At 39.2% G+C, this 18756-nt stretch overlaps 1 pseudogene; it reads right to left on the bottom strand.

Moving 5' to 3' along the window:
- Nucleotides 1-248: 248 nt before the first annotated feature.
- Nucleotides 249-18756, bottom strand: part of LOC107871621 — a 27465-nt pseudogene continuing 8957 nt past the window's right edge.

Genomic DNA, 18756 nt, shown 5'->3' on the forward strand with positions numbered 1-18756 from the left:
GGAATTAGTATGGGTGTGGTTGGGTTTTTTTTGGCCAAATGAAAGTTATATCCTAAACATAACATCACTAAAGAATTTTCTTTATGGTTTTAGAATCTAAAATCTTAAGTTGCTTTTACAGTAGTTGTGTTTATCAAAGTATAAAATTGTTGATATGATATAGTAAGGGATCCCATCGCTGAGCTTCAGATGTCACTAGCTTTACTTTACAAACATTGCGAGTAGTTGAAAGACCTGATACGAGTAGTTTAACTTGGAGTACTTGCAGATGTCCCAGGTAGCAATTGAGGAACTTGGAGTGTCCACCGGCAGCAAAACCAAATGTATTCTTATTAAACTGAATCATGAAGCCATCATGAGGAACCTGTGAATTGTTCTCAAACATCATGCTATAAATACATGTCTGTCTCTTCGCACCAGTTGGGCATTGATTTGTAAACCTTACCCACTAGAGGCTGGCAATACAACGGGTAAAGAAGGGCTGATAGGGGTTGCAGGCCGTTCAGCTGACACAATAGCACTATTTGCAGTTATCCATGCCAAGGTCAAGTAAAAAAAAGTGCAGGAGCTACAGGTGCAGCTGGTTGCCTTGCTGTAAGATGCTGAGCATTAGTTGTACTAGCTGGCGGTGACGCACCACTTTCTTCCACAGGAGCATGAGAATCAGAATAACCCTGTTCATGTAATACCTCGTATTTCCCTAGCCTAGATTAATCCTCAGTACATGGTGTTTTGCGGAGAAATTTTAACTTTTTGAAAGAAGAGTCGCCACCTAATTTTGAAAAGGAATTAAGAAACCTTTTTATTTTACTTCAAACAATTCAAAATAGAAAAATTATTTTAAGTTAGAGATTCTAGATAAGCGGTTCCTATTAACATTTTAGGAAGGTGTTAGGCACCTAAAACGTCCGCTAACTTGCGGTTATCCGGACTGTTTGAAAACGTCTTTTGATTAACTACTAAAAAGATTAATTTGTTTAAAAGTGATTGATTTTTTAGAAAAAAGACTTGTGTAAGATAGATTTAGGCGACTTAGTAGGGATTTTAACTAAGTCTAAACAAAGCTAATAAACAAATAAACACATAAAAGGGAAGGGAGGAGAAAGTAAAGGATTTAGGCCATTGGGCCCAAATCAACGGGACCTGTCCTAGTCTAGTTGGGCTTCCGACCCGTTTCTCCTTTCACCTGTCCTATTTCTATGTTTTTGAGCCCTTTGGCTCGAGTTTTCGCTTCACCTGTGTTAAGTACAACTTTGGCTTCAAGGCTGAAATAAATGAATAATTAAATAAGTAAAATAAATAAAATAAGGGCGTTAATGCTTAAATAAATAAAACGACAAATTAGACTTTTGCATCTTTTTGCCGCTACAGATATGGGAATTTAACCCATTTTTCTTATTTTATCTTCTTGCGCCCATACGTCAAGTGACTGACTTCGAACTTGGTCTTTGGAATCGGCTAGAAGAAGTGGACCGGCCGCATTGGCCCTTGGAAATATGCAAAGGGAAAGAGTCCTTGTATGACTCGGACAATTTCCATGTAAAGAACAATAAATAATATTAACATATGATTGACTAAAGAAAGAGGAAAGAAATTAAAGGAAATTAATGTGGGTTTAATTAAAAATGGCAGCATACGGATCTTCAATAATCAATAAAGTAGGCAAATTCACAAAGGCTGGTATGCGACTAAACTAGGATAGAAAAATATATGAAGGTAGAGAATACGTGATTAACTAAAGAACTACATGACGCAGATCTTAACTAATCTGTTAGGACATTGTTTTCGAAAATGGCAAAACAAATTCAAGAATACAAAGGCAAAGCATATGACACCTTCACGACTAATTTGGAATAATTGCTTATGCACATAGGGATAAGATTAGCCCACGTTGAGAAGACTCATTAAAGGACAATAAATAGTTGGGTGAAAGCTCATAGCCCAAACAAAGGCTCTTTCTTGGAAAATATTTAAACCAAAGCTAGGATTTTAACATAAAATCTTCTCAGGGAAATCACACATTTTACATCTATTGGCACTCAATCGCAACGGAGAACCAATCAACACCTAAAGCATGACTTCAAGACATTCTCTAGCACAAACAGATGCCTGAAACAGAGGCAGTAACCATCTTTCATTAACACAATTGGAGACACAACGCGAATTGTAGAATGCAACACCATCACATATATACACATTTTTTAACATGCTTATATGTATAGGGAGTCTTTAAATCTTCCGATTATAAGGAAAGAAAACACTGATCTCATGACAATATTCAAACTTTGAATATAATTCAACCCAGGCAAAACCAACACCCACCAAAATGAAAAATGTAATCTTGAGTAACGACATGAAAATCAGAAAATTACCCCGACTATGGAATAGAGAAAAGAAAGAACAAGGAAAACGGAGGCCACAAGATGGAACATTACCGGTTCAACAGTTACGATAACGACAAATAGTGAAGGCAAGCAAAACCACAGAATGTTTCAATCGTCTTCCTTTTTCAGACCGAGTCGAACAAAACGGTCATTGAGATATCCTAGGATTTTTGGTACGTTTTTTGGACCTTACTCTCATTTTCCCTTTGGTATATAATAAACCAAAGGAGCCTACGAGGTGTTCCTGCTAGCAACACTGCTAGCTTGACAGCCGTGACACCAACTAGTGGTAACCACATGATCAACACAGTCAAACAACAACTACGAAACAAACAACATCTGGCTAGAAACTGCTAAATAAACTAAAAGCAACAGACAGAAAACTTATATGGTCTTTGAAACCTCTACAGCAATCAGCCCATAACACCAAAAGTGGATGACAGATTATGGAACCAAGATAAAAAAAATGAAAAAACGTGATACAATCCGAATAAGAATTAATCCTGACATAACAATACATCCAACACTTTTCACTAAAAATGAAAACTTATATGGTCTTTGAAACCTCTACAGCAATCAGCCCAGCATACAAGATAATCTCAAATTGCTTAGGACTACAGAATAGTGAGATGAAGCAAAAGCAATCTTAAGCTTAAAGGAATAGGACATTACCTTTCAAGAAGTGGCAAAATGAGACTCGATCTATCAGTAAAATTGTCCCCACGGGGAGCTAATATTGCTGACTCGGGAATTCCCAATCAATCGACTAGCTTCCCAGAAAAGAATGAACGAGAGAACTTTCGCAAAATAAACTTTTACTTTCAGAATTTCCCAAAATTCAAACCTAGCTTTGGAAATAGTATCCCCATAAGAAGAATTCCCCCCCGCCCCCCAAATTTTTGAACCAGCCTAAAAATTCCTCCTTCAATTTCTTTCAAAACCTCTGAATCTTCGACCTAAACTTCGAACTAAAATACTCAGAAATTTTCCTTTCTCTCATACCTTAAAAATTCAAACCCTAAAAATGACGCAAAAGAAAACCCTTCCCTTTTCGAACCTCCCCCCATTTTCGACTAATTAAATTTTTTATTTTTCTAAGAGCCTAAAAAGAGAAAATCCCCTTCCAGAAGAGAAATAAGACCACGAAAACAGTGGTCCCAAGATCCTTTATATAAAATAAAGGGTTGGGGCATTTTCGAAATTCGAAAGAAGGAATTTTGAATTCCAATTCCAAAATTTTCCTCCCCACAGCCTGTTTTCATCCATCGATTGTACCCTTTTTTGTTGTTTCTCATGAAATCCAAAAATGGAGTAGCCAATAAAAAGAACTTCTCCCCAAGAACCAATGATAAATCTCCACCAACGTACGAATTATTACCATGATACCCGAGATTCATGGAATTGAAATATTGAGAGGCCACTTTTGCCCTATTCTAGAAGATTCGAGCATCCTCTTCATACAAATTAGCTAGGAGGCACGTGTGATGTATAACAGAGGAAAAAAATGTGTTGATTTTGGTCACTGGGTTCGCGGGTATGGTTCGGATTGACGGGTCCTTGTTGCTGTTGTTGATTGATATTATTGAGGCATGTTGAAGGCTGGTTGTACGTGTATTTTGTACGCTGTTGTTGTTTGCTGTTATGTTGAAGAAAGAACAAGAGATAGGCCGAGTTGGTTTTAGTTGAAGTGGGATTGGGGTTACTGAATGTTGTTGGGCCGTGTATTAATTATTGTTAAAGTTGGCTGGTGATCGGCCCCAAAATAAAAAAGGGTTGCTCGTGAATGGTTTGCTTTTGGTCCTGGGTACTGGGTTTCAATTTGGGTCAAATGAGTAGAGGGTTTCGAGAATTAGGATTCTGATTTTGGATTACAATTTAGGCAATCAAATTTAAATTCTAGCAAAATTGAATACCAATTGGTCAATTGCATTTACAATTGGGGCCAATTTGATTTCAATTAGAGTCGAATTTGATAAATTGACTAAATTAAATCAAAATTTGATACGAATTAACTTCTTGATTCAATAAAACCAAACACATATTTATCCAAATAAATCATTTGAAATCATTTTCAAGATAAGCCTTGCCTAAAAAATTCGATATTTTGTAAAAATGAAATTTTTAAGTAACAAAATTATAAAATTTCATATAATTGAACGCGAACATATATAATCGCCACTTAAGATGGCAATTTTACTCAAATAAATATTTTAAAAATCCTTTGTTCAGATAAAATGAATGCTGTAATTTTATTTGGAAATTAAAGAAGCTCCGAATTAAACTTAGTTGTAGGGGGGCAAAAATTAGGTGTCAAAAACTGCCCCCTCCCTTTGGGTAGGGTGGATGCAAGTAACCCTAGGCAAAGGGAGGTTGATGTTCCTAATTTTTTGCCTGACCACAGATTTGAATCTGAAAGAGGCTGGTTTTCTGCACGAGTTTCATGGAGTTATGGCCGAACCTCAGTACCAGGTTTCCTACATATCTTAGGTTATATGAGAATTCAAGCCATTTGTAGTTCATAAAACTTGATTGCAAGTACAGTTTTCAAAAGAATTCACCAACTATCAGGGTTTTAGAGTTTTTGATAAAACTGAGAAACTGGGGAATAAAGGGATTAGGGGGAAAATTGGAATGCAGTCAATTTTTCTACATAGAGCTCAGCCTATATATCCCCGAGACTCAGGGGATCAGACTGCTTGTAGTTTGATTCAATTGGTAGAAAAGATAGTTTTTTATTTTAGACGATCTTTAGCTTGGGATGAGTGACAAGTTAATCGAGTTGCAGAAAAGAGGCTTGTAACCTCTTAACCATGAACGTGGAGCTCTTCACATCCATAGGTAAGAACTTACGTAAGCATAATTTCCAAAACTCTAAGTGTGTTTCCACCCGAATTTGAAAGAAAAAGAAAGTTCCCTGAGTATGAGTTAACAAACATCCCAGAAGTAAAGATGAGACCAGAATATCCAAAAAATACCCACATGCCTTCTAATAGAGGTGTGGTTAAATAGTGGTGGTGATCATCATTTAGCTCGCATCTAGAGAGTTTGACATCCCTCTCCAGACTATGTCCCATTTTGGTGCTGAGAAAGAGTTCCACTTTGTGCTGTATCCTTTTTGGAGTCATCTGCACCTGTGGTTTTGATTTGAGATTTTCATCTTCTCGGATGCTCTCGACAATGCTTCAGGCAAGATGTGTTAGTGTTAAACATAATTCACGAAAGAGGTAAGTAATCTTTTACCATATCTCCATATAAGTTGTGGCCTAAAAAACGAAGTCATCCTTTATTGTACCTGTTTGATGGGAAATAACTCGCAATAACAGACACAAAAGCTCCTTGGTTGTTGTATAAATAGCTCATCTGACGAGCGAATATGTTTTCAAAGTGGGTTGGCCTTTTTGGACACCGTCGATACTTTATGCAGAACGGTCTCTACAACCGTGTAATGTTGTGCTGGAGTGGCAACCCTTTTGGTTAACTATATCACTTGTTGTATGTGGAATGATAACCTCTCCGGTTACAGTCGATGATCAATTTATAAATTTTTCTTAAATTATCAATCTTTGGATAATCTTGCGTATTATTTGATATTGGATACGAGGCGACTTACAGATATCCTTTGAATTTCTAGATTTTAGGTAATCCTGCACATCATCCGACTTCAGATAAGAGATGACTTACAGATATCCCTCCAATCGCTAGCTTTCAGGTGTTCCTGCACATCATCTGACCTTGGATACAATATGACTTATAGATAATCCCTCAAATTGATCGTCTTTGGGTAATCCTGTACATAATCGATCTTGTATATGACGCGGATTATAGAGAGACCTTGGATGCATCAATTTGATAATCTCGTATATCCTCCGGTAAGGATTTAGTTGCGACTTACAGATAACCTTTGAACTATCAACTTTTGGGCGATCTTGCACACTATCCGATTAGGATATTATTGTGGCTTATGGATGACCTACAGGATATCAACGTTGTCGATAGATATATTGGATGCTGATGATATCCTCTACACCAGCATTGTGTCTAGCATGTCGACAGATATATTGGATGCTGATGATATCCTCTACGCCAGCGTTGTGTCTAGCGTGTCGACAGATATATTGGATATTGATGATATTCTCTACGCCAGCATTGTGTCTAGCGTGTCGACAGATATTGAATGTTGATGATATCCTCGACGCCAGCATTGTGTCTAGCGCATTAACAGATATGTAATGTCCTTTGCGGCAATGATATGCAATGGCCATTGTGCCAGTGATAAAATAATTTTACCTGGCTTCATTTGTCAGTGTCCTGCTTTCTACATGTACCTGTACTCAAGGTAGACGATTAGTAGACACAAATTCGCTTAGGAAACTTCTAAATACGATACGTGTAAACAAGACAAAGTTCTTTTGTTTGTCGCCTACGATCTCAAGAAATGAGATGGACAAATCAAAAGGTCCTCAATAAATGGGCATTAAACCTATTTTTAGGGCTGCCCTAAAATACCATTCTTGGGCATTAATGATCTGTTGTGGCTCCTAATTCGCTCAGGGATTTTTGAAAGAGACTCTCATTTTGCGTATTGATCCCTGCATCCACAGAAAAATGATTAGTTGAATGAAATTACTCTATGTTGACCTTCTTCGATCCTTGATTTGCTCCTTGCCATCTCTTGAGCATTCCACCATATTGAGACTTCCACCCTGACACTCTATCCCAAATGATGTCTAGGCTAGTACTAAGTAAGTGAGTTGTAACATTTTTTAAAATAGTCTTAAATTTTTGAAAATAATTTTGAAAACTTCTGTAAAATTTTAGAAAATTTCTGCCAGTTATGTCATGTATTAGCTCAATGAACGTCTTCCTCGCGGTTCTAACTATATCCGATAGATAGTTTCCAAAACTCATGATTATTGTTGGAGGGTTTCTTCAAGTAGTTCTATCATAGCCAAAAATTGAGTCTACCCAGACTTTGTTATAGTTGGTGGTTTCCAAAGCTTTAACCTCTGGTACTGGGGAATTTGGAATATGTTTCGGCATTTGATGGAAGTTTTGAGGTCTTCCTCAAAATTTCTGCCCCAGTTTAAACTTGTTTAAGGTAATACCAATCTGAGTGGATCTGAAGTCTTTGCCGATCTTTATTCTCTTTGTTGGATGTCGATCTTCTCTTGTGAATTTTCAAGATTCCTTCTCGAAAATTTTGCCCCAGTTTCCATTTCCTAGGGTTATATGACCGAGACATTGGGGCGCCTACATATCCCGTTGAAGTAGGAATCAGGTCAAACATAGTTCAGGCTACGCTAGGGATACACAAAAGAAATTAATGGGTTGACCGAAGCCAGCATAGGCCGCCTATGTATCCCTTTTATTAGGAATTCAGGTCACACTTAGTTCATACATAGGGGGGAAATTGATTCTAGGCAGTTACACACTAGAAAACAACATTATTACAAAGGTGATTACAAACAAACTAAGAAAACACAAAAACTAGAGCGTCATTCAAACATAATATCTCTTTACCGCATCAGAATTGATTGGTTTGGTCCACTCTGTCCCATCCATCTCAGACAAAATTAGAGCTCCTCCAGATAGCACCTTGCGAACTATGTATGGCCCTTGCCAATTTGGAGCGAACTTGCCCTTGTACTCCTCTTAGTGAGGGAATATTTATTTGAGAACCAGTTGCCCCACTTCAAATGCTCGAATTCTTACCTTCTTCTTAAAGGCACGAACCATCCTATGTTGATACAGTTGATCATGGCATACAGCAGCCAGTCTCTGTTCATCAATTAACATGAATTGTTTATAGCGAGCACGGACCCATTCTTCGTTACTCAGTCCAACTTCCTGAATAATCCTTAGGGAAGGTATTTCGACCTCAGCGGATATCACAGCTTCATTCCCATAAACTAGTAAATAGGGAGTTGCTCCTGTGGAGGTTCGAACTGTTGTTCGATACCCTAGCAAGGCGTAAGGTAACATCTCATGCCATGATCTATCATTTTTGACCATCTTTCTCAAGATCTTCTTGATATTCTTATTAACAGCTTCTACGGCTCCATTCATTCGGGGACGGTATGTTGTTGAGTTTTTATGTATAATCTTGAACTGATTATAAATTTCTTTCATCAAGTGACTGTTCAGGTTTTCCTCATTATCAGTAATAATCAATTCGGGCACTCCGAATCGACAAATCAAGTTATTCCTGATGAAATCTGCAAGCAGCTTTGACCCACTTAGTGAAATAATCAATGGTAACCAAAATAAATTTATGCCCATTCGATGCTAGTGGATCTATTGGTCCGATGACATCCATGCCCCAAGCTACAAAAGGCCAAGGATAATTCATTGCGTGAAGCTCGTGTAGAGGAATTCGAATCAGATCTCCGCGTATTTGACATTTTGGACATCTCTGCACAAACTTACTACAATCATTTTTCATAGTCATCCAAAAGTAACCGATTCTCAAGATCTTTCTGGCAAGGACAAAACCATTCATTTGGGGCCCACAAACTCCAGTGTGTACCTCATTTATCAACTTATTGGCTTCTGCCGCATCGACACATCTTAGGAATCCCAAATCAGGAGTCCTCCTAAAAAGAATTTCTCCACTTGGAAAGTAATTCTTTGCCAAACACCGGACTGTCTTCTTTTGGTTGTTACTAGCCTCTTCAGGATATATTCAGTTTCCAAATACCTATTAATGTCATAGTACCAAGGCCTTCCATCAGTCTCCTCTTCCACGTGTATGTAATGTGCGAGTTGCTCCTTCAGGCTTATTTCCAAAGGATCGATGTAACTCTGATCTGGGTACTAAATCATGGAAGATATCGTGGCCAAAGCGTCAGCTAACTCGTTTTGTGTTTGTGGGATATGTCTGAAATCAACATCCTTGAATCTTCCGCATAATTCTTGCACCAGCTCCACATAAGGAGTAATCTTGGAGTTTTTTACCGCCCATTCTCCCCGTACCTAGTGAATCAGCAAATCTGAATCTCCGATGGCTAGCAATTCACGAACACCCATATCAAGTGCCAATTTGAGCCCCAAGATGTAAGATTCATATTTAGCTATGTTGTTGGTGCATGGAAAACGTAACTTAGCAGTTACCAAATAATGCTGGCCTTTTTCTGACACCAAAACTGCTCCAATTCCTGAACCTTTGAAGTTGACCGCCCCATCAAAAAATAGCCTCCATCCGGGGTAGATTTTCGTGATATCTTCTCCTACAAACAAAACTTCCTCGTCTGGAAAGTATGTCCAAAGTGGCTCGTATTCCTCATCAACTGGGTTTTCAGCCAAATAATCTGCTAAGGCTTGCCACATGATTGCTTTTTGGGTTACATACACAATGTCAAACTCACTCAGCAACATTTTTCACTTGGCTAGCTTTCCTGTAGGCATGGCCTTCTGGAATATATACTTCAATGGATCCATTCTCGAGATGAGGTAAGTTGTATAGGACGACAAATAATGCCTCAACTTTTGTGTCGTCCAAGTCAAAGCACAACATGTCCTTTCTATAAGAGTGTAATGGGCTTCATATAGTGTGAACTTTTTACTCAGGTAGTAAATGGCTTTCTCTTTCCTGCGGGTCTCATCATGTTGCCCGAGGACGTATCCGAAAGCATTTTCTGAGACTGACAGGTAAAGCAATAATGGAATTCCTTCTCTCGGTGGGACCAAAACCGGTGGTGCAGACAAGTATTCCTTGATGCGATCAAAAGCTCTCTGACATTCTTCTGTCCACTCATTCAGTGCATTTTTCTTCAACATCTTGAGAATTGGCTCGCATATGACTGTTGATTGAGTGATGAATCTGCTAATGTAATTTAGACGAGCCAGGAAACTCATAACTTCTTTCTTGGCCCTCAGCGGTGGCAAGTCTTGAATTGTCTTGATTTTGGATGGGTCTAGCTCTATCCCCCTTCTGCTGACAATGAACCCCAACAACTTCCCTGATGGCACACCAAAAGCACACTTAGCAGGATTTAACTTCAAACTGTACCTTCTTAATCTGTTGAAGAATTTCTCCAAATAAGTTAGATGATCCGAACTCTCGCGGGATTTGATAATTACATCATCCACGTACACCTCAATCTCCTTATGGATCATATCATGGAAAATCGTCGTCATGGCCCTCATATATGTTGCACCTACGTTCTTGAGACCAAACGGCATTACCCTGTAATGATAAAAACCCAAGGGCATAATAAAAGCCATTTTTTCTGCATCTTCCTCATCCATCAGTATCTGATGATATCCGGTAAAACAATCAACGAATGACTGCATTTCATGTTTTGCACAGTTATCGATGAGGATGTGGATGTTGAGCAATGGAAAATTATCTTTAGGACTAGCTCTGTTCAAGTCTCTATAGTCAACACAAATCCGAATCTTGTCATCTTTCTTTGGCACAGGGACGATGTTGGCCAACCATGTCGGATATTTTGTGAACTAGACAACCTTAGACTGGATTTGTTTTGTCACTTCTTCCTTGATCTTTAGACTTAAATTTGGCTTGAATTTTCTCATTTTTTGCTTGACTGGATCAAACTCAAAATTTATCGGCATTTTATGTGACACAATGCTGGTGCTCAACCCTGGCATATCATCATAGGACCAAGCAAACATATTGATATACTCCCGCAATAGATGGATGAGCTCTTCCCTTTGTGGTGCCGCGAGGTGGACACTGATACTGGTATCTTTGATTTCATCGTGATCTCCCAAGTTGACTGTTCCAATTTCTTCCAGATTGGGTTTTTTGCAATTCTCAAATTCCTCCATATCTTCAACTAACCGTTCCTCATCATCGTCCCCTTCATTTTGTTTGTTCAAGCTTTGACATGACACAATATTGGAAGGTTTTAAGCTACTATTACTGTAATTGACAAACAAACTAAGTTAGATGATAAGAAAATAACAAAACATATGACTAGGAGCATTTTAGGACTAATATAGTTTTCCAAATAAATGAAGGCCTTTTCATTGAAATTTGATAATAATTACAAAACCATGGCTTATGACTTGCACAAATACAAGCCCTCACCTTTTTTGAAAGCAATAAGATACAAAAATAAAGTTTTAAGATATAAAGGGTGGATCGTGTGGCCTCCTTCGGATCATCATCGATTTCAAAACTATTAGTAATTGTCCTTTCATCTACCACAAGGGACGACAGGTTATGAGTAGAGTGGAGGTCCAATTTTGCAAAGCCTCCCCTGGCGCAATTTGCTTTACCCCGCTGGACTCTGGGAGATCCTCTGGTACAACATTGCATCCTTCAAACAAATCTCTTATCCCATCCCCAAGACCAGTATCATCTGACATCTCTCGTATGGGAAATGACTGAAACAGGAGTGACAAGGGCCTAAACAAACTCTTTTCTGGCTCATCCTCAACCCTATCTTTTTTGGTAGGCTGATACCCTAACCCGTGCTTAGAGCTTCTCTCTGGGATCACAATAGGCTTGATAATTCCTTGTAAATTCTTTCCCAAGCCTCAACTAGGTTCAAACTCATTTCTTAACATCACAGTTGCAATCATTTTGTAGACAGAAGGCATGATTTTTGGGTGTCGAATCTCTTTCCGCAGCGTTTACAATTTCCACTGTATAGAAACTAGTACCTTTTGGAACATCTTCAATCACCGGCACATAACCATTGGGATGGTCGCTCGACTTCCTTCTCCTTGGATGACTACTTCATGATCTTTCCAAATGAGCTTCAATAATTGATGAAGGGGTGATGAAATTGCCTTTGCCCCGTGTATCCATGGTCTTCCCAAAAGTAGGTTGTAGCTAGGATGGATATCCATAACATGAAACTTAGTCCAAAACTCAGCACGCCCTATTTAGATGTGCAAATCAATCTCTCCTATGGTATCTCTCTGCCCTCCATCGAATGCTCTCATATTTACGTGGATTTGATGAATTTTCCCCAGATCATAGCCCATTTAGACCAATATGGAGAGGGGAAAAATATTCACACCAGATCCATCGTCTATTAATACCTGATTAATTGCATAATCTCGATAAATGACAGTGATATGTATCGCTTTGTTGTGCATTGCTCCTTTAAACGGAAACTCTTCATCACTGAATAATATGCGATGGTTCCCCATAACGTTCCCTATTATCGCAGCCAAATTCTCAATGCTCATTTCTGCAGGAACATACGCTTTCTCCAAGACCTTCGACAAAGCCTGTCGGTGGTGTTGCGAGCTCAATAATAGTGCCAAGACAGAGATTTGGGCTAGTGTTTTCTCTAAGTGTTTGACAATTGAGTAATCCTTTGGTTGCATAAGCCTCCAAAACTCCTCAGCCTCTCCTTCAGTAATTGGCCTTTTCTGTGAATCCTTCTTGTTGGTCAATTCCTCAGGAATGTAACATCATCCTGATCGCGTCATCCCCTGGGCAGCGGCAGTTTGCACAATAAATTCCTTCTTTGGAGGGGGAGCGTACACTTGAGTCGGTGCAGTCGTCACTATAAATGGGGCTTTATCGCTGATACTTAAGGCATCCACAACTTTCTCTATCTTTTCTACCTCTTCTGCCCTTTTGCGCTTTTCAGAGTTCACCTGGGTAATGGTCTTGCCAGATGCTCATTCGCCTTCTATTTCAATCTGTTAAATGTAGATCCCCCATGGTTGGGCATTGGATTACTGCTAACATTTGGAGTAGGTGCCTGGAGCTTGATGACCTTTTGATCAATCAGATCTTGGATTCTGTGTTTCAAGATAAGACAGTCCTCGATACTATGCCCTACTGCCCCTGAATAATAGGCACAATTTTGATCAGGGTGATAAAATCGGGAGCTAGGATTGATAGGCTTTGGCTGTACTGGTTGCAAATGACCAATAGTCTTTAATCTTTCAAACAATTGGGTGCGACTTTCAGCTAGTGGGGTAAAGTTTCGGGGAGGTTTCTTTTCGTGATTTGGATGCTGGGGTTTATACGGGCTTAGGTTTGTAGGAGGGGTTACTTGGTGGTAATTTGGAGGTGTTTGGAAATTTGTTCAGCTATTTGGGGGAGTAGTTTGGAAATGAGACTGATAATTTGGAGGTGAAACTGGGTATTGGGGAAAGATATTTTGCTGTGGAACTTGGTATGATAGTGGGATGTTTGGGAGTGGAGTTTGGTATTGGGGGTGGACGTATAATGCGTGCGAAAGGTTAGGTGATAGCGGGGAAGATAAAACATTTTTAAAGTTGAACCGTTGTTTCAATTTTGTAACAGAATTGGCAGAAACCCCACCTATCTCTTCTTTCTTCTTCTTAGAAAATATGGCAGTTCTAGATGATGGCGGGGTTTTGGTAATTTTTCCTGTCTGAATACCTTCCTCTAATGATTCTCCTATTTTTACCAAATCTGCAAAGGTCGCTCTGACAGTGGACACCATCCTGGTACAATAATCTCCTTCTTAAGTGTGAGAGAACACGGATACCATTTCCTCCTCGAACATGGGGGACTACACTTTAGCAGCTTCTTTCCTCCAACAAAAAGCATAATCTCGAAAACTCTCAATGCTCTTTTGTTTAATCCGATCTAGTGAATACCGATAGGGGACTATTTCAATGTTGAATGCGAATCGGTCAAGGAAACTCTTGGCCAATGTCTTCCAACTAGTCCACCTTTTTGGCTCCTGAGACATGAACCACTCCAAGGCTTCACATTCAAACTTCGACTGAATAGGCGCATTAATAACGCCTCATTTTTCCCTATCCCTACTAGTTGCTCGCAGTACCTTCTTAGATAGGCCATTGGATTTCCAGTACCATCAAATATCTCAAACTTAGGGACTTTGTATCCTTCTAGTAGGTCTACTCCTGGGGGAATACACGAATTGTCATACCCCAAACCGTCGTGGTCCTTGGCCCCGTGAGACTCTTTAATCTTCATGATCTCTTCTTACATGGCTAGTAAATTCCTTTCATACTGGGCCCTCCATTCCTTCTCCTTCTCCTCGTAATGGTCCATCTCAGGGTTAAGAAGGGGTTCATAAATATCAGGGGATATGATGGCTTGAGGGGGATTTGGAAGGAAGGATTGATTTTGCAGATGGAGGGAATTTGGTTAGTAAGTGGGGAGAACGTTTTGGAAATTGGGAATGTTATGTGGGCCTTGTAAGTAGTTTGGCGGAATATAAGAGGGATTTTGCGGATTTGGAAATGAATTTGGTGGATTCGAAGGTAGGTTTGTCGTATTTTGTGGATTTGGGAGTAAATCTTGCAGATTTAGGAATGCATTTTATTGATTTGAGAATGTGTTTTCAGGATTTGAGAATGGATTCAAAGACGGGTTCTGTGGGGTTGCGGATGGATTTTATGGATGGTAGGCGTCTAGATTATTTTCACGATTAGTGTTTTGGACAAATGGAGGAGTGGATCCGGATGATACGTTAGTTGGTTGGTCCCCGAGAATAGGGGTACTGAGGGGAGGGATTTGGAGTGGAATCCCGTGTCCCCCCGGAGCAGGGGCATTGACAGTGATGGCGAAGTTAGCCAATTCTCGAGTGCGATTTTTTTCCTCCTGAAGCAATTCTAATTTTCTTGAAAGTTCCGCAATCATCTCATTCTGTTCCGCTATCATATTATCCCGGATAGCCAATGTGCTTTCTTCGTCATTTCCTGTCATTTTTGAATGATGGTCCAATGATGGGATTTTCTGTGCTTTCGTTCGGGTGAAGTAGGGATGTTCTGCTAGTTTATCAACACGGAGTAATTTCTGTTATCTGCAAAGTAAAACAACTCAAAGGCAAATGTGTTAGTTTCCGTATGTGATAAGTAATGCAAAATATTTGACAGGAAATAATCACACATAGTTGTTCGAGTCATAGCCAAATTCATCCGTAGGTCATAGTGGATAAAATTGTCTTTAATCTCAACAAATGCATATAAGCACATAAAATAGTTATATCACACAAGACATTAAATAACGCATATCCTAATTGGGGTGACCCTATTAGATCCAAGGGTTCAGGCCTAACAATTTTTTGAAAAAAATATATGCTTCCTCAAAGTCAATCCATTAACCCCCAACTCATATAGACACAAAAAGGGCATAAATTCCTACAAAAGATAACGAAACAGGGATACAATTTTTAGGGAAAAGGGGAAATAACATGAAAGAAGATAAGTTCCTGTGCAAGAGAGAATAGAAAAGCTAGCTACTGGAGGCTTCTTCTTCTGCTTTCGCCTTCTTTGCCTTATTTACCTCATGTGCTATTTGATACCTATTGATGATAAGGTGACTTCCGCATAATTGTGCCTTGCATTCGTAAGTCATTTCTCCTATTCTGTCGAATTGGGAGGCCATGCTATCGTCCAAATTGATTAGGCAATTGCCTGGCATCATCAGCGTCTTGCCTAGCTCTTTTCAACTCTTCCCTCAATGTATGTATGGTCAAAGAGTCTTCCATGTGCATCTTTTGGTGCGCAATTTCACTTTTCTAGAACTCATCTTGTATCCTGTGAAGCCGAATTTGATTCTCGGATTCTACATCCACAACCCAAGTGGGCACATTTGGTCCTGGATTCAATGCTCCGGCGAGGCTCTTTTTCAGCCACTCCTTGTAAGTGTTGCTGACTTCAGGTTCATACCCTATACGGAAAGAGACTTCTACCCACTTTTTCCTTCTACATCCATTTATCATATAGTCTTTGAGCGAGGGCTTACTTTCATTATTTCAGTGAAGAATCTGAGCATAGAATTGATTTGAGGCGTCTTCTGCTTGATCTCGAATTGCCTAAGAACTCTGCCAGGATTGTAGGGGCGGGTTCCCCTGAGACCCAGGAGCACTAAAAAAGGCCATTCGCCCCCTCTAATGATGTATTTCCCTGAATGAAGATAGTTAAGGGACCATTGGACATCGCCATCTCTTAATTCTCCAAGAGTCTTAAACCAAAATTCGTGGGATGCTTCCCTTTTGAACTTGTGTAAAAATAACCACATGTCGGGCGATTCTAGCATATTTCTCCTTGTTTTGTGATCAGGTTGTGCCATTCTAGGATTTTTCACCAAATGCATCATCATCCACCATTGTAATATAAGGTTGCAGCCTTGAAAGAAATGATTCTCAAACGTGACATCGTCCCAAAGCGAGATATATGTCGGCGACAATCATAGGGGCTAAGTTGTGGAATACTTTTGTAGAATTGTATTCCATTCCAAAGAAGAGTGCATGGGTCACTGTGACAACCCTCGGATGAATTGTGCCATTTTCCCCCTGTGGGAACACCATGGTTCCAAGTAGGCCTACCACGAATGCAAAAGCTCTCGTTTCCTTCCATTTTGCTTCCGACTCCAATTTATGCCCAAATTTGTGAAAAAAGTTGAATCTTCCAAACCGACGGTACAACTCACGAAAAGTGATAGTTGCTCTATCCCGTTCTCCTAGCCAGGTGTCGTCATCATTTAAAAATGCTTCCTTGATCTTTTGACGATCCCACACATCCGGGACTAAAATATTCTTATCCGGTGTCTCCTTTCTCTTAAAACACATTTCCGTACTCTCGTGGAAAATCAATACCTCTTCAATGGTGGGGTCAATTCAACATCCCCAAACCGAAATACCATGTTCTGATCATCCCAAAAAGTTGTTAGTACATGGATCATTTTGGGCCAAGCGTCCATCTCGATCAAAGAAGGAAGATGCCCAATGTGTGTTCTAACAATCTTTCTCTCTTCTGTACCCATGTAATCCCACCATAGTTTCAGGTAATCTTCGGGTTTGGTGACCATCTTGAACTTTTCATGAGAATGTAATTGAGCCATATCTACATAAAAGAAGACAAAATAAGCCTTTCCCCGACCCCAAAAGATAATGGATTAAACTTAGACAAGCATATATTTCTTCAACACATAAGCATGGTTCGTCTATGATTGACTCGGGGTCAAATAGACATAGGGCAGGTTTTCTAATGGGCCCAATACCCCCCACTCGGATATTGGGTCGTCCTAGGCACATGCCTAAAATAGGGTTTTGTTTTCGTTCTATCCTAAGTGTCTAGAGTGGGTTTGAACATTGGTTCTCAAGCGAACAACTTGAGTTTGAAAATATGAACAACCATCAGACGACTCACGTGCTAATAAGCCGTTCGTATTTCCAACACATTTTGGAATTGATCAATAGGGGCCGGGATACCCACGAAACCCCAAAATAGTTTAAATAATGCAGGAATATGCCATGAGATTCAATAGTTAAACTTTACATAATCGAAACATATAAACACAAACAGTTAATCAAAAGACGAAATCAAACATTTGGTTAGAACCTAGTTAAAGATCCCCAGCAGAGTCGCCATTTCTGTTTTGCGGAGAAATTTTAACTTTTTGAAAGAAGAGTCGCCACTAATTCAAAAAGGAATTAAGAAACCTTTTTATTTTACTTCAAATGATTCAAAACAGAAAAATCGTAATCGGTTGAAGTTAGAGATTCTAGATAAGCGGTTCCTATTAACATTTTAGGAAGGTGTTAGGCACCTAAAACGTCCGCTAACTTGCGGTTATCCGGACTGTTTGAAAACGTCTTTTGATTAACTACTAAAAAGATTAATTTGTTTAAAAGTGATTGATTTTTTAGAAAAAAGACTTGTGTAAGATAGATTTAGGCGACTTAGTAGGGATTTTAACTAAGTCTAAACAAAGCTAATAAACAAATAAACACATAAAAGGGAAGGGAGGAGAAAGTAAAGGATTTAGGCCATTGGGCCCAAATCAACGGGACCTGTCCTAGTCTAGTTGGGCTTCCGACCCGTTTCTCCTTTCACCTGTCCTATTTCTATGTTTTTGAGCCCTTTGGCTCGAGTTTTCGCTTCACCTGTGTTAAGTACAACTTTGGCTTCAAGGCTGAAATAAATGAATAATTAAATAAGTAAAATAAATAAAATAAGGGCGTTAATGCTTAAATAAATAAAACGACAAATTAGACTTTTGCATCTTTTTGCCGCTACAGATATGGGAATTTAACCCATTTTTCTTATTTTATCTTCTTGCGCCCATACGTCAAGTGACTGACTTCGAACTTGGTCTTTGGAATCGGCTAGAAGAAGTGGACCGGCCGCATTGGCCCTTGGAAATATGCAAAGGGAAAGAGTCCTTGTATGACTCGGACAATTTCCATGTAAAGAACAATAAATAATATTAACATATGATTGACTAAAGAAAGAGGAAAGAAATTAAAGGAAATTAATGTGGGTTTAATTAAAAATGGCAGCATACGGATCTTCAATAATCAATAAAGTAGGCAAATTCACAAAGGCTGGTATGCGACTAAACTAGGATAGAAAAATATATGAAGGTAGAGAATACGTGATTAACTAAAGAACTACATGACGCAGATCTTAACTAATCTGTTAGGACATTGTTTTC

The sequence above is a fragment of the Capsicum annuum genome, chromosome 5, assembly GCF_002878395.1.
Source record: "Capsicum annuum cultivar UCD-10X-F1 chromosome 5, UCD10Xv1.1, whole genome shotgun sequence".
NCBI classification, from domain to species: domain Eukaryota; kingdom Viridiplantae; phylum Streptophyta; class Magnoliopsida; order Solanales; family Solanaceae; genus Capsicum; species Capsicum annuum.